General features: G+C 44.6%; 1 long non-coding RNA gene across 2 annotated transcripts; it reads right to left on the bottom strand.

Annotated features, from left to right (window-relative positions):
- Nucleotides 1–6,712: 6,712 nt before the first annotated feature.
- Nucleotides 6,713–7,712, bottom strand: LOC148652735 (uncharacterized). 2 transcript variants are annotated; one of them, XR_015925094.1, is made up of 2 exons: nucleotides 7,633–7,712; nucleotides 6,713–7,023 (listed from the first exon to the last, which is right to left on the bottom strand). It is a non-coding gene; the product is annotated as an uncharacterized LOC148652735 (long non-coding RNA). The 2 variants fall into 2 exon arrangements; XR_015925095.1 differs by having other exon boundaries at nucleotides 7,601–7,662.
- Nucleotides 7,713–12,179: the final 4,467 nt, after the last annotated feature.

The raw sequence follows: 12,179 nt of genomic DNA, 5'->3' as shown, positions 1-12,179 counted from the left end.
CATTAGCTGTGGCTTTGCCAGCCTTTCTGTGCCCATTCCAGCCTCAATGCATAGGATGAAACTCTTGGGGCTCCTGGGTTTTTCTTCTTGAAGCCTGTTTTCCTCGCTCTGTGCCTGATCCTGGTACCCCCATTCTGCAGGGTGGGGTGCTTTCCAGAGAAGCTACAATAGAGCCGGCAGAGCACAATACTGGACACTGGCGAGTTCCTGCTCTCTCCGTGCGACACAGTACTTCTAAGTTTGTGGCGCATAATGAATGTATTATCCTCTAGACCCAACCTTTCGTTCCTACAAAACAAAAAGTCACATACTGTGCTCACCGGAAGCCCGTATTTGAAAGAAGCTTTTTTTTTTTTCAACCTCAGTGTTGCCGTTAATCAGTGCCTGCATTGTCTGTGTACTTTCTTTTTCTCCCAAGAGGGCCCAATCCTGGACAGTCATCAGAGATGCATTGTGCTTTCTCCAAAGCTGGGGGCCCATGTGTCCTCTCCAGGCCTGTAGTTCAACACGACTACTTCCCTGTTCTCAGAACTAGTCCCGTACCCTCAGGAATTGTGCAGTCTCGCCGCTTAACTGGCTGGAGCCCTCACGCTACCCGGCTCTCAGAGCTGCCATCGCCTCGTCCCCCTGTCTGTTCAGTATATGATGTGTTCAGGAATTGACTGGCTTACAGCACCTTCGCAGTGAAACTCTCACTCTGTGTCCTCTCCTCTGTGCTCAGTCTTACCTTAGAGCCATTCGGGCTCGTCGGTGTGCCTCAGCGGTCAGGAAGGTGTGGCACATTGTGTAATGTGGTGACCTGCAGACGTTGGCCGCTTGTTTCAATTTATCAGCAGTGGCCTTATCTCAGGGCAGTGACCTGACCCTGCCCTCCTGCATAAAGGAGTTTGCAGTGCATGCTGTCACATGCGTGGCCTGTCTGTCTGGACAGAGGGGTCAGCTGGTACAGTATCTGGCTCCACTGGACTGTTCGTTGTCCTCCTGAAACAAAATGTTACAAAATCATCCCCACATTGCTTATGATACCACATATTGTGAGGAGAAGTGGTATTTTCCATTCCCCTGAGAGCATGTTTTCTATGAAATTTCCCTGAAGCAAAGTCCTTGTAAACTCACAATGTTTACACGTCTTGTATCATCCTCTGAACAGCAGCAGAATCTGGCAATAAAACACAGCCTTGAGTTTCTGGTCTCTCTTTGGCTGTAAGTCTCTTTAAGAGTTAAAACTGTTGTTTGTTTGACAAAAAAAATGAAATATGTAACGTAACTGGACAGTGCCTTTAATGATCATTTTGCTTGCAAAATTTGGTTGTCATTTTAGTAAACGTTTACATATGATATGGCTACTTACCTTTCAAATAGCCTTGAACACGTTTTACTGCCATCAGAATCTTGTACGGAGATCCCTTTCGCCACCTGGTGGTTTCAGTTGGAAGTTCACACATTCGTGGTAGTGTTCTTCAGTGGAGGCAGGCGGCGCCCAGTGGGGATCCTGGGGATTTAAAGACCAGTGGCCAGGTTCAACACCACCCACGTCTTTCCTGGCAGAGCTGCAGCCTTGGAATCATCTCCCTTTGCCCTCACAGGGTATGGCTGGCACAGATGTGAATGCAGACCTGTGGTAAATATCTGGTCACTGCAAGCTGAAGTATGGCCAAGGTTTATGGTGCCAAGAAGCATGAGCTCATGCCCTGGGCTGCGCCAACATGCTCCTTCAGCAATATTGCATAAAAAAAAAAAAGATTCTGAGTGACATTCACTTGACTTTTCAGGAGAACCTTGCCTGTCGTCTTACGGTAAATGTGGGCCATCAGCTTAAAGCTTTAATAACAGAAGTGTCTGACATGTTCCTCTTATTTGAAAGTTTACACTTTCCTTTGCTCAGCCCTTTCTTTATAAGGCTGACAAATGCGTATCCTGTACTCATATTTATTTCCCTGTACATCAGGCAATTATTTCTGCTAGTCCAAAACACGCTCCTGTTCTCCTTGTGTGTGGTGTCAGTATGAAATATCTGATCTGCTTGGAACATTTTATCTCCGAAGAGATCCTGAGAGTCGGAGCAGTGCATACTGTACAAGGATATTGGCCCATGCCTCTGCGCTGCAGCTTTCTGGTCAGACTTGGGAGAGCATGCATCTGTCCGATTCCAAATCTTTATCAGATCTGTTCTGTCATGGCAACATTACCCCTCTTATTTCACCTGCTCGCGGCAGATCGGTCATTCATTCAAACCACCAGGCTCTCGATTTAGACAACGCGTTACAGTTTACTGTACGTCGTGCGGTGTGAAGGCACAGCAGAAGGTCTCCAGACGTAGACCCTGTCAAGTGGTCTGCTTTTTAAGAAATCTAGCTAACGCGCCACAAAGAGAGGACGCGAGACAAAAGCCACACAGGAAGCTCACTTTTATATTTATAATAAAAGTTTTTTTTTTTTCCCGAGAACGTTTTACAACTCAAGTAAAACACGCGGCAGCTTACTGGGTTCAGCGAAAATCAGGAAGCTTCTGAAAGTTTTGCGGCTGGTATAGATGGGGAGAAATTTTGAGAAATCGATACACATCTGTGCAAAAAACTGTCTCTCAACATGGAAGTAAACAGATCGTGCTAATTTTGTTTCATGCAGCTACTGTGCTGGTGTTCAGAGGAGTTTAAAAACACTGTGTACTCGATGTGCAGAAACGCACACGACCACAAAATAAGTGCACCGTATGCACACGGAGCCTACGGAAGGATGCAACGACTTCATGACTTGAACAGCCTCGTTATTTTTAAAAACGAAGTCTGAAGACATGCTTAGCCTTACAGATTCCGATACACACAGGCAGACGCGTGCTCCTGTGAGTGTCAGGAGTTTATACTGCCACACACGTTGTCGTCCTCCACCCACTCAGACACGCATGCGCCCACACAAACTTTATCACCAAAGGCTGATACTTTCCGTGTCCCTTTCTCACTTTGTCACACAAACCTGCACCCCATTCATGCAGGTGTTGCTCTGTGGGGTGGTCAGCACGCCACTGACGTGGGCTCTCGTTGACTTGCACGACCAAGCCCTTAAGAAAGCGTGCTTGCAGCTTTGTTCAGCACTGGTGCATGCCCCGATCTGGGACAAGGGCAGGTGTTCACAGCACGCCGCGGTTAGACGCATCGCGGAGGGGAGTGTGGTTTGTTACGAGAAGAGCTGACAGCTAGGTAACGCATGGTAGAACGACAAACAGAGATAAATTGGTGGCTGACAGGACCCTAAAGTTCAATATTGGGTCATGCTCTGCCAGGAAGAGCATGAATGACAGTAATCACCCGTGACCTGAGCAGTTTTGCAGGTCCCCCCGGGCAAGGCTGCACGCTGTAATTGGCATGTAAACTCGTGTGGCTTCTGTGAAGACTGCGTTGTGCACCATCCTAGCTCACAGCTCAGAACCTGGAGAATTTCATTCATTTACAGAAGGGCTTCCAAAGCCTGCTGCCCTAGTGCATTCTACCCTAATTTATCAAATAAAAAAAAACACGGAAAAATTGCAAACGTGCATTCTGGGGTTGGGTGGTTTGTAGTTAGGTTTGTAGGGTATCATCAGGTTGCCTGTGTGTTTTTGAAAAAGGCTGCGATAAAAACGAACCGGCAGCTTGCATGCATGTGTGCCAGTTTTGAAGCAGGACTGTAATAGGGACTTTGAGGGTGGAGTGGTGGCTCTGTGGCTAAGGATCTGTGCCTGTTGGTTCAAATCCCGCAGCCGGCAGAGGAATCCTACTCCATTGGGCTCCTGAGCAAGGCCCTTAACCCCAACTGCTCCAGGGGCGCCGTACAATGGCCCTGTCTGTGTGTCTCATGGAGAGCAAGCTGGGGGATGTGAAAAGATAACTCCTAATGCAAGAAATTGTAAAGGTTAATAAAGTGATGTTGTTATTATTATTATGATTAATAACCCGTGTCACGAAGGCGTGCTTTGGGGTGCACAGCGCAGCCCGTCTCTTCTGCCACTAGGGGTTCAAGCACAGCGAGCCAGAGAAGACTGAATGAGATCATGGCTAGTAATTTTAGGATCTCCACAGTGACATGTTTCGACAAATACCAGGCACCATCGACATTGCTCAAATCCAGCTAAAGTTAGTTTGCACTTAATAAACACCCTTTAAGGATTATCACGAGAGAGAGTTCTGTTCACAATGATGGAAGAAGTGCCTGTTCATTTTGGTGGAATACCCTAAAAAGAGATCAGAGATTAGCTGCAATTTGCAGGTTTATAAATAGCACTAAGTATTCCGGTAACACAGGCAGGTACATACTGGCATAGTTAGAATTACACCTGAACCATTTCCTTTTCAGTAAGGAAGCAGCAGCAAAGAAAAAAAAAACAACACTTACTACACCATAACCTTTAGAGCTGAAGGGAACAGAGGAAGAGTATATATTTCTGCAGCCTTTTGTATGTGTTTATGAGCTTTTACGCATACGTCTCTGTGTATTTAACTCTACATTTTGTACATGTGCATTGATGAATGTTTCTGCACAATCTAAGAACTTGGGTCTCTCAAAAAAGTTTTCTCCAGTACCTTATGTTTGCAAAACAGAAATCCATTTTTTTAAATAAAAAAAAAACACTTCCTTTCCCATCATTGGCAGTTTGCATATTTCAGAGTCAGCAATCTCCATGAAAGCTATTTTTAACATGGAGTCAATACACAAAAGATAAAAAAAAAATGCTTGCAAAATAAATCAAAGAGGCCACTGTTATGCTGGTGTTTGGGTTGGACCTGCAGGAAAATGAACAAGGCATTTAAAAGTGTGTGATCTTAAAACGGGGATAAGGTTTAATTGCCTTAGAGGGAATTCAAGTAAATGCAGTCAGATATGCTCTTACTCAAGTTTCAAACAGCAGGGGCTCAATGACAACATGTCATCTTAATCTTTCAAGTGGGTGGATAGGAGTGTGAGCAGTTCTCGTTTGGCTGAGTCCATTGTCCACAGCAGTTCGAAATGGTAGCAATTATCAAAGCTGTTTTCCAGTGCATGTATGAGCCTGCGCAAAGAATAATCTGACTTCTCTTTTGAGTGCTTCAGTTCGTCTACTGCAGGCCCAATGAAGTATCAGTGATTAGTCTGTAATCATCGTTGCTACCTGATCCACTGTGGCACAGTTCTCTGAAGAGCTCCTGGAATGACCTCACTATAGAACAGCTTGAGTTTCTCACACCAGGCCAGACAGATTGAATTCTCCTTCACAGAGCACTTGGCAGCCTGTCTGAGAGCCAAAACAGAGCTTTCCGAGAATCCACTGCCGGAGTTAGCGTGCCCTCGCCTTTTCAGACTCAAACGAGAATAAACTCTTGGGCGGCGCTTAGACCTTCAGTACCGGTAACTCTCTTAAAATCACATGCTCAGAGCACCAAGGTGCCTAGATCTGATGTGTGTGCAGTAAAGTGTATTTTGATAGCTGTGTCCTACAGAACCATTTTTTGTTAATGCCCTGGAATAAAGATAGACATGATCTACTGGATCATACAATACTTTTATGTAAAATGTGATGATGCTTTACGACCCGATTTCTCAGGAATTTGTTTTGCATCAAAGCAGCTATGTTTTACTCCCACAGAAACATACAAGACAAACAGCACAAGTAAACACGACTTTACAAATGTTACTTTACATCACAGACATGTACCCATACATATTCATTTCACATCTCTCCTACAGAAAACCACACAACTGCACCAGAACCCTAGAAATGTACTGCCTCCACAATTACACTAACCCCTAATAATTTCACATCACATCACAGAGCAAAAGATTATTTTGCAAGAATCCGAGTAGTTTAAGGGAACTGCACCAGCAGATGAGAAAACTTTCACGGTTAACTAGATTTCAGTGTGTAACTAGTTAGATTAAAATGTGAAGTGCTTGACCTTTGCATGTAAGATAAGACTTTGTAAAATGTAAAGCAAAACAATACATCACAGTTTCATTTATCTATGTGCCTGCATTCTGAATGCTTCATCTGCTCTGTGGCCTAAGTGGCAGGGACGTCCTGGAAATATTGTGTCTGTCTCCTTGAATGTGAACATGTGAATCATTCTCAAACCAATGTCAAATACGTGTTTGAAGCTTTCCAGTACGGACATTTATGACAGACTATATGCTGAGGTGAATAATCTGAAGGGATTACTTCCTCAATCACATGCCAAGGCAAACCTGCTCATGTGTATGAACGTCTGCATCTATCGTTCTGTCCAAATGTTCACGTAAATTCAGTGAAATGTAAACTTTAATGTAGTGAAACCATTCCTTTAACACGTTTCACACACTGTACATGCTACAATTTATTCAACTAATCACCTTTTCAGCGTGCATTTTAAGTACTGTTGTTGTACCAAATTTCTTGTAAGTATCCCAGCGGTGTAACATTCTTGGATTCCTCTTGCTGTTCTCTGACACTGGGTGATCCCCATATAAGGTCAAATGCATTCCTGACAGGACTTTGTGGTGGTGATTCATGAGTTTTAAGCTTCCACCTTGGTTTATTTAAGGCCAAGCTTTAATTAGAGTAGATTATGTTGTCTTTATCTTTCTGGAAAAATGCAGGTCCCAAAAATGGCCAACAACTTGGCTCTGTCATGAAGACTATGTGTATGTTTGTGCAGGTGCTTTTATACACGAAAGTATATGTATAAAAAGGCAAAGAGCCAAAAAACAACAACAACCAATGTGTTCCTTTCTTTAATAGTTGCATACTTTAATTTTCTGGAGAAATGAACTCTTGTGAACAGGGACCCATCAGTGCCTCCTTGTAGACTAAACATATAAAAGTGAAGAGGTTGGAACGATGAGCTGCGTCGGCAGCATCGGAAAGCCGCCCCCTCACGGGGGATGTGGGAGGCCAGCCCAGGGCAAGGCACACCTCTGCAGATGGGGCATCACGAGACCATCCACCAGTACCTGAGAACATGCAAACTCCACACAGAAGGCTCCCAGCCCTGTGCCAGCCCAAGGTAGGGTATACTTCTGCGTCTGGAGAAAACCCACCTGGACATAGGGAGAACATGCAAACTCCACACGGAAGGCACCCCAGAGCCTTGAGCAGCACAAACCAGCATGTCTCCATGTCGCCCTCTAATTCCACTCTGAGAAGCAAAAAGAGTAACATTCTCAGTGTTTCAGCAGTGTGTGTGTGTGTGGCAGGTGAGCTTGCTTTCTCTCTCAGTGTTCAAGGGCTCTGGCAACTGACAGCTGATCCTTTGAATGAGCAGCCACACACGGCTGAAAGAAGCCAGGTCACCTGACTGCAGGGAACTGCTGCTCTGTGTAAGAGGCCAATTCAGCGAAGCAAGATTGTTCCCATCCATTCACAGCAGGAGAGGCAGTTAGAGAGGCATTCAGTCGGTCAGAGAGAGAGAAAGAAAGAAAGAAAGAGACACCCCCTTTGTACAGTCGTGGCCACTTTTACACTGCCGGAGACAGAACAGAAAGGTACAAATAAATCCACGTTGGATTTTTAAAATGGCTCTCCGAAAAGTATGGGTGAAGACCCTCGCTTTGCCTTTCTTAAACTGCCAGTTCAACTTCCCCCAGCGCCCTTTTTTTTTTATTAATAGCGCGATACCCAAGTGTGACAGGCAAGCCGGCGACTCGCACTTCGCCTTGCGAAACTCCGCGGTCGGCTTTATCCTCGACGAATCGCCGGAGACCCTTTCTTTGTGTGCCGTACAACTACCCATTACGACGGGGCACCTGGTCGTCATGGCAACAGCGTCGCAGGGCTTTCCAGTAAAACCTATAATAACAAATCCATATCCCAGTGGCTAATGTGCAGTGGTTGCGCCTCTGACAACCACTGCACTGCACACCACGGCTCATGAGTGCCGCCTCAGCGGTTCTGTACAGCAGGACACCACATTTTGGCTTGGGGACAGGAGAAATATGTCTTTAAATACTACACTAAAGGCCCCTTTTACGGAGTTTCACCGTGATAAATCTACAGGATGTTTTCGTTATTGTTATTTATGTGTTTAAACAATGCAGTTCCCCGTCTTTGTTTGAAGGGTTTTTTATTTCTTCCTGGAATGTAATTTAGGCTGCCACCTTTGTTTTTTTTCCAGCGGGCAAAGACGGAGATGAAAACATAATGGCTTCTTTGAGATACGGCCCAAGCCCAAACAAGGCATATTTTATTCCGCTCTCATGTTTGTTTGTTTTAAATTAACCCCTTCCTCTTTTTTTGAATTTGCTGTTCACCGCATACACTTTTCCCCCCTCCGGTAGTGGTGCATTTTCAGCTTGTTGCCATCCGTTTTTCATTTTTTCCTCATGTTTCTTGAACTGACGCCGATGGTTGTGCAAGTTCCCACCAGCCGCTATCCTTGCGGATTAACATTTCCGAGGCCGGTCGCGGGTCACTTGCAAAAACGGTGAGGTTTATTACACCCGGGGAGCAAATCTGTACTGAATGAAACTGGAGGCCGGCTTGTTGGAAAGCAAAGGCCTCCGCTACTAAAGACGCAGAGATGTACGCAAACAAACCGGTTGGATTTTTCGGTGCGTGACTTGTCCCTCTATTCCGACAGTAAACGTAGACAGTGTGGGTGTTCAGGAATTTTTGTTGGGGTTTATTCGAAGGACACAAAGCAGGCAAGCTGCGACGCAGCACAAGTCGAGCACACAGAAGTAGACTCGTGATCACCACTGCAAAAAAAACAACAACAACAACAACAACAACACTGATGGCAGCGGAGTTTCTGAACTGTTCTATTCCTCCCATTTGCACAAGCCTTACAGGGAAAAAATAAGTCTTTCTGTCTGTTCAGTTGTGCAAACCAGAGCACAGTGATGTCATAGTCTTAATCTTTGAATGTAAAACCTTGCTTGTCTGACCGCTTCCAGTAATGTTTGACAACATGAAGTCCAGTAAACGGCTGTTGAAAAGGAAGTGAGATGATAAATTCCCTGTATTAAAACCAATGTGATGGTTGGTTGTTGTTTTTTTTGTGGGTTGCGGCTACTGTTGTTTTTATTTCTGGTTGGTCTTTTCCCCCCTGCAGAATTTAAGAAATAATAGGAAATATCTACTACAAAGGAAAAAGTAAAGATAAATTTCACAATAAAAAGCAGAAAGAAGAAATGCACTGTTTCAGCTGCCGAGCCTTCTTCAGGTGTGAAGACCTGAAGATTTTCTTTTTATTCTGCGTTTCAGTGTGGAATTCATCTATACTTGTTCTTTTGTAAACAGAGCATGCAGATGCAGCTCCCCGCTCTAGTCCCTTCAATATTATTTCTTAAATATTTTTTAATGTATTTTTATATTATTTGCTTTGCAAATTACACTATACAGAGCAGCCCCTTACAGAGGTTGAACACATATCCAGGTTTGTGCAGAACACATGCCAGTAGTCAAGAGAAAGAGGGGCTTATGGGTCAGACTCTTCTATTCTATATGACCTGGACAAGTGCATGCAGATTAACGTTCGATTTAGGGAGCAGTTCACACCTGATGATTATTGGGGCGGAGCGGTGGTTCTGTGCCTTTGGCTGGAAGGTTGCTGGTTCAAATCCCGCAGCTGGCAGAGGAATCCTACTCCGTTGGGCCCCTGAGCAAGGCCCTTAACCCCAACTGCTCCAGGGGTGCCGTATAAATGGCTGACCCTGTGCTCTGACCCCAGGCTTCTCTCTCCCTGTCTGTGTGTCTGTGTCTTGAGGAGAGCAAGCTGGGGTATGTGAAAAGACAAATTCCTAATGCAAGAAATTGTATAGGGCTAATAAATTGATGTTATGTTTACGCTCTGGACAAGCTCATTTGGCTCTCATTTTGGATCAGTGCCTGGACTACTGTTACAGACGTATAGATGTATAGGCTGCGTGGCAGATGCCACCATTTTTAGCTTGAAGAGCAGCAGTAGCTAGAGTTGCACGTGACTTTAAATAGACTGCATCTTTCAAGTTGCATTGGACAGCTAGACGTCTTTGGTAATGTGTAGCATTTGAAACAGTGTGGAGAACTGGTCTTAGAAAAACATCCTTCGTGTGAAGTCTTCCAAAGGGTTAAAAAGGCTCCATTAATGTAACTGTTTGAAAGGCATAAGTGGCAGCGATCCTGAATCTCAGGCTCAGTTCTGAAATGTCTAAATGAAGATCGCAGTAAGTGGTAATGATATTCACAAAGTGAAATGCATAAGAGAAGTGAGCGTATTTGTTTACGTCACACGCCAAAGGCTCACTCATGTCTCTCGTAGTTGCTTGTTTCACTGTCCACAACTGTTTCGTTTCTTCTTAGAAAAGCATTTGGTCGAACGGGAAACACTGTTCTCGTGGAGTCACTCCAGTCAGTGCCAGACCAGAATGGCTGCCAACTATTTGTACCTTTTTTAAAAAAGGAATTGAGTTCTCAGGAACTACTCGTCCAGTTCCGTCCCTTCCTTGTAACGCTGAAGATTTGGCATAGGAAACGTGCCTGACCTCATATTCAGATAAGAATGGAAATGTGTTGTTTAATATACGATTATTTCCAAGAACTAATTGGCCAGTGCTGTTCTTTATTTTCTGTTCTTCCATTGACTTCCATGCATTATATAGAATCCACTGTGGTGACAGGAGGCTTTCACTGATAAATCCTAGTCTTGAACACACCCAGAATCTCCTGGTCCTGCCTTCCAGACCCCTCGCTCTCAACCACAAACACGCACATGCACAGAAACAGCTCTCTGGTATTCTTTAGTCACCCCTTACTTGGATTACAATGAAGTGTGGCCCTCTTTTGTATCATCAGAGCACAGCTGGGCACATCTGGGACAAATTCAGTGCTTTTGAGCTGAGTGTTCCTTCTTTTGCCTTTCTAAGAGTTAAGAATACCACATGGTAGCATGGTTATTAAGACCAACAGCCTACTTTGGGATTAATTCTCTGCTTTTTATTGCTGTTGTCCAGTTACCATATGGCCATCTTAACAATAGCCACAAAAGCACAGTCAAGTAACCATAACTAAAATGTCAACTCGGCTGGATTCCCTCCAGTATTTACCAAGTACAGATCTCTGTGTGTACTGTGCTAGCTTTGGGAGTGTAGAAAGCTGTTTAATTTTCTCTGCCTGGTGCTGATGTATGAATTATTCAGAGCTTTTATATGGAGATTTAATTAGGGAGCTCATAGTCTCCGGGGTGCTATCATAAGCTGTTAAGCTGTTTTTACACACTTCCTTGGGCCTCTCCAGGGCTCACGCTTCGTTTTCAGTCTTCGCAGGAGCGAGGTAGGGACGGGAGCTGGGCTTCACAGGCGGGGGTTGAGGGTAGCTGCAAATGCATGGTGGTTATTGTGTAGTGAAACAAACGCCTGTTTGCTGTTCTGTATCTGCAATTGATAAGTGATAACAGGCTGTACTGTATAGAGCAATGGATTATTATGTGTTACAACAGCAGGTCATCAGAGCTGCTGACGGCACTCTTACCACTGAACTACCTAAACCCAGTGCCTTTCCAGCCTGCAGCCCAACATTAATCTGTTAAGCTCCGTTCAAGCCCTTTTCCCTCTCTCTCTTTCACAATCCCCTCCTCCCCTCTCCTCTTTTTCTTGGTTGCCCGCTCTCTGCACCGGTTGGAAAGTCACATGGTTTCCCTGAAGTGCTGCTCTATAAACCATTGCTCTGGGGCTCAGGATTTGTTTTCAAACAAGGGAGCTGTCTTACTGGGTTTCAGAATATTGTGACATTATTTTCGCTCATGCAGATGTACGTGTTAGGTGCTCAACAAGTTCGTCTTTTTGTGCAAAAATATGGGGTGGGCAGGCATTTTCGGAGAGCGGATAGGAAATCTTTTGCACTTTCTCAACACAGATTTAATTAAGTTAAGACCTCAAAGGCCTGTCACAGAAACATTTCAGTATTTAGAGCCTTCTCATCCACATGCTTGTCTAGAAGGCTGGATTTTCAAAAGGCTTGTGGTCAAAATGTGATTTGTTTGCAGTCTTAGAATGCATTGGAGTGTGAGGCTGCCTGCCTGTCATCTGAGCAGTGGTGCTGTATTTTATTTTGGGACTGTAGTTCATAGACTCCATTGCACTGGGTTAAGCACTACTCAATTACTTAACAAAGTGAGAATTTGTGAAAAAGGTCTTCGATAAGCAAGACTTGCTGTAAGATGCTAGATAGTAAAGTCAGCAGTCTTAATTGAACGGCACTATATTAGTGTGGGCTTCTG

Source organism: Lepisosteus platostomus, chromosome 11 (genome assembly GCF_059453375.1).
Source record: "Lepisosteus platostomus isolate fLepPlt1 chromosome 11, fLepPlt1.hap1, whole genome shotgun sequence".
Taxonomy (NCBI): domain Eukaryota; kingdom Metazoa; phylum Chordata; class Actinopteri; order Semionotiformes; family Lepisosteidae; genus Lepisosteus; species Lepisosteus platostomus.
The sequence above is the reverse complement of the archived record's forward strand: the minus strand, read 5'-3'. Positions and strand labels throughout refer to the sequence as shown.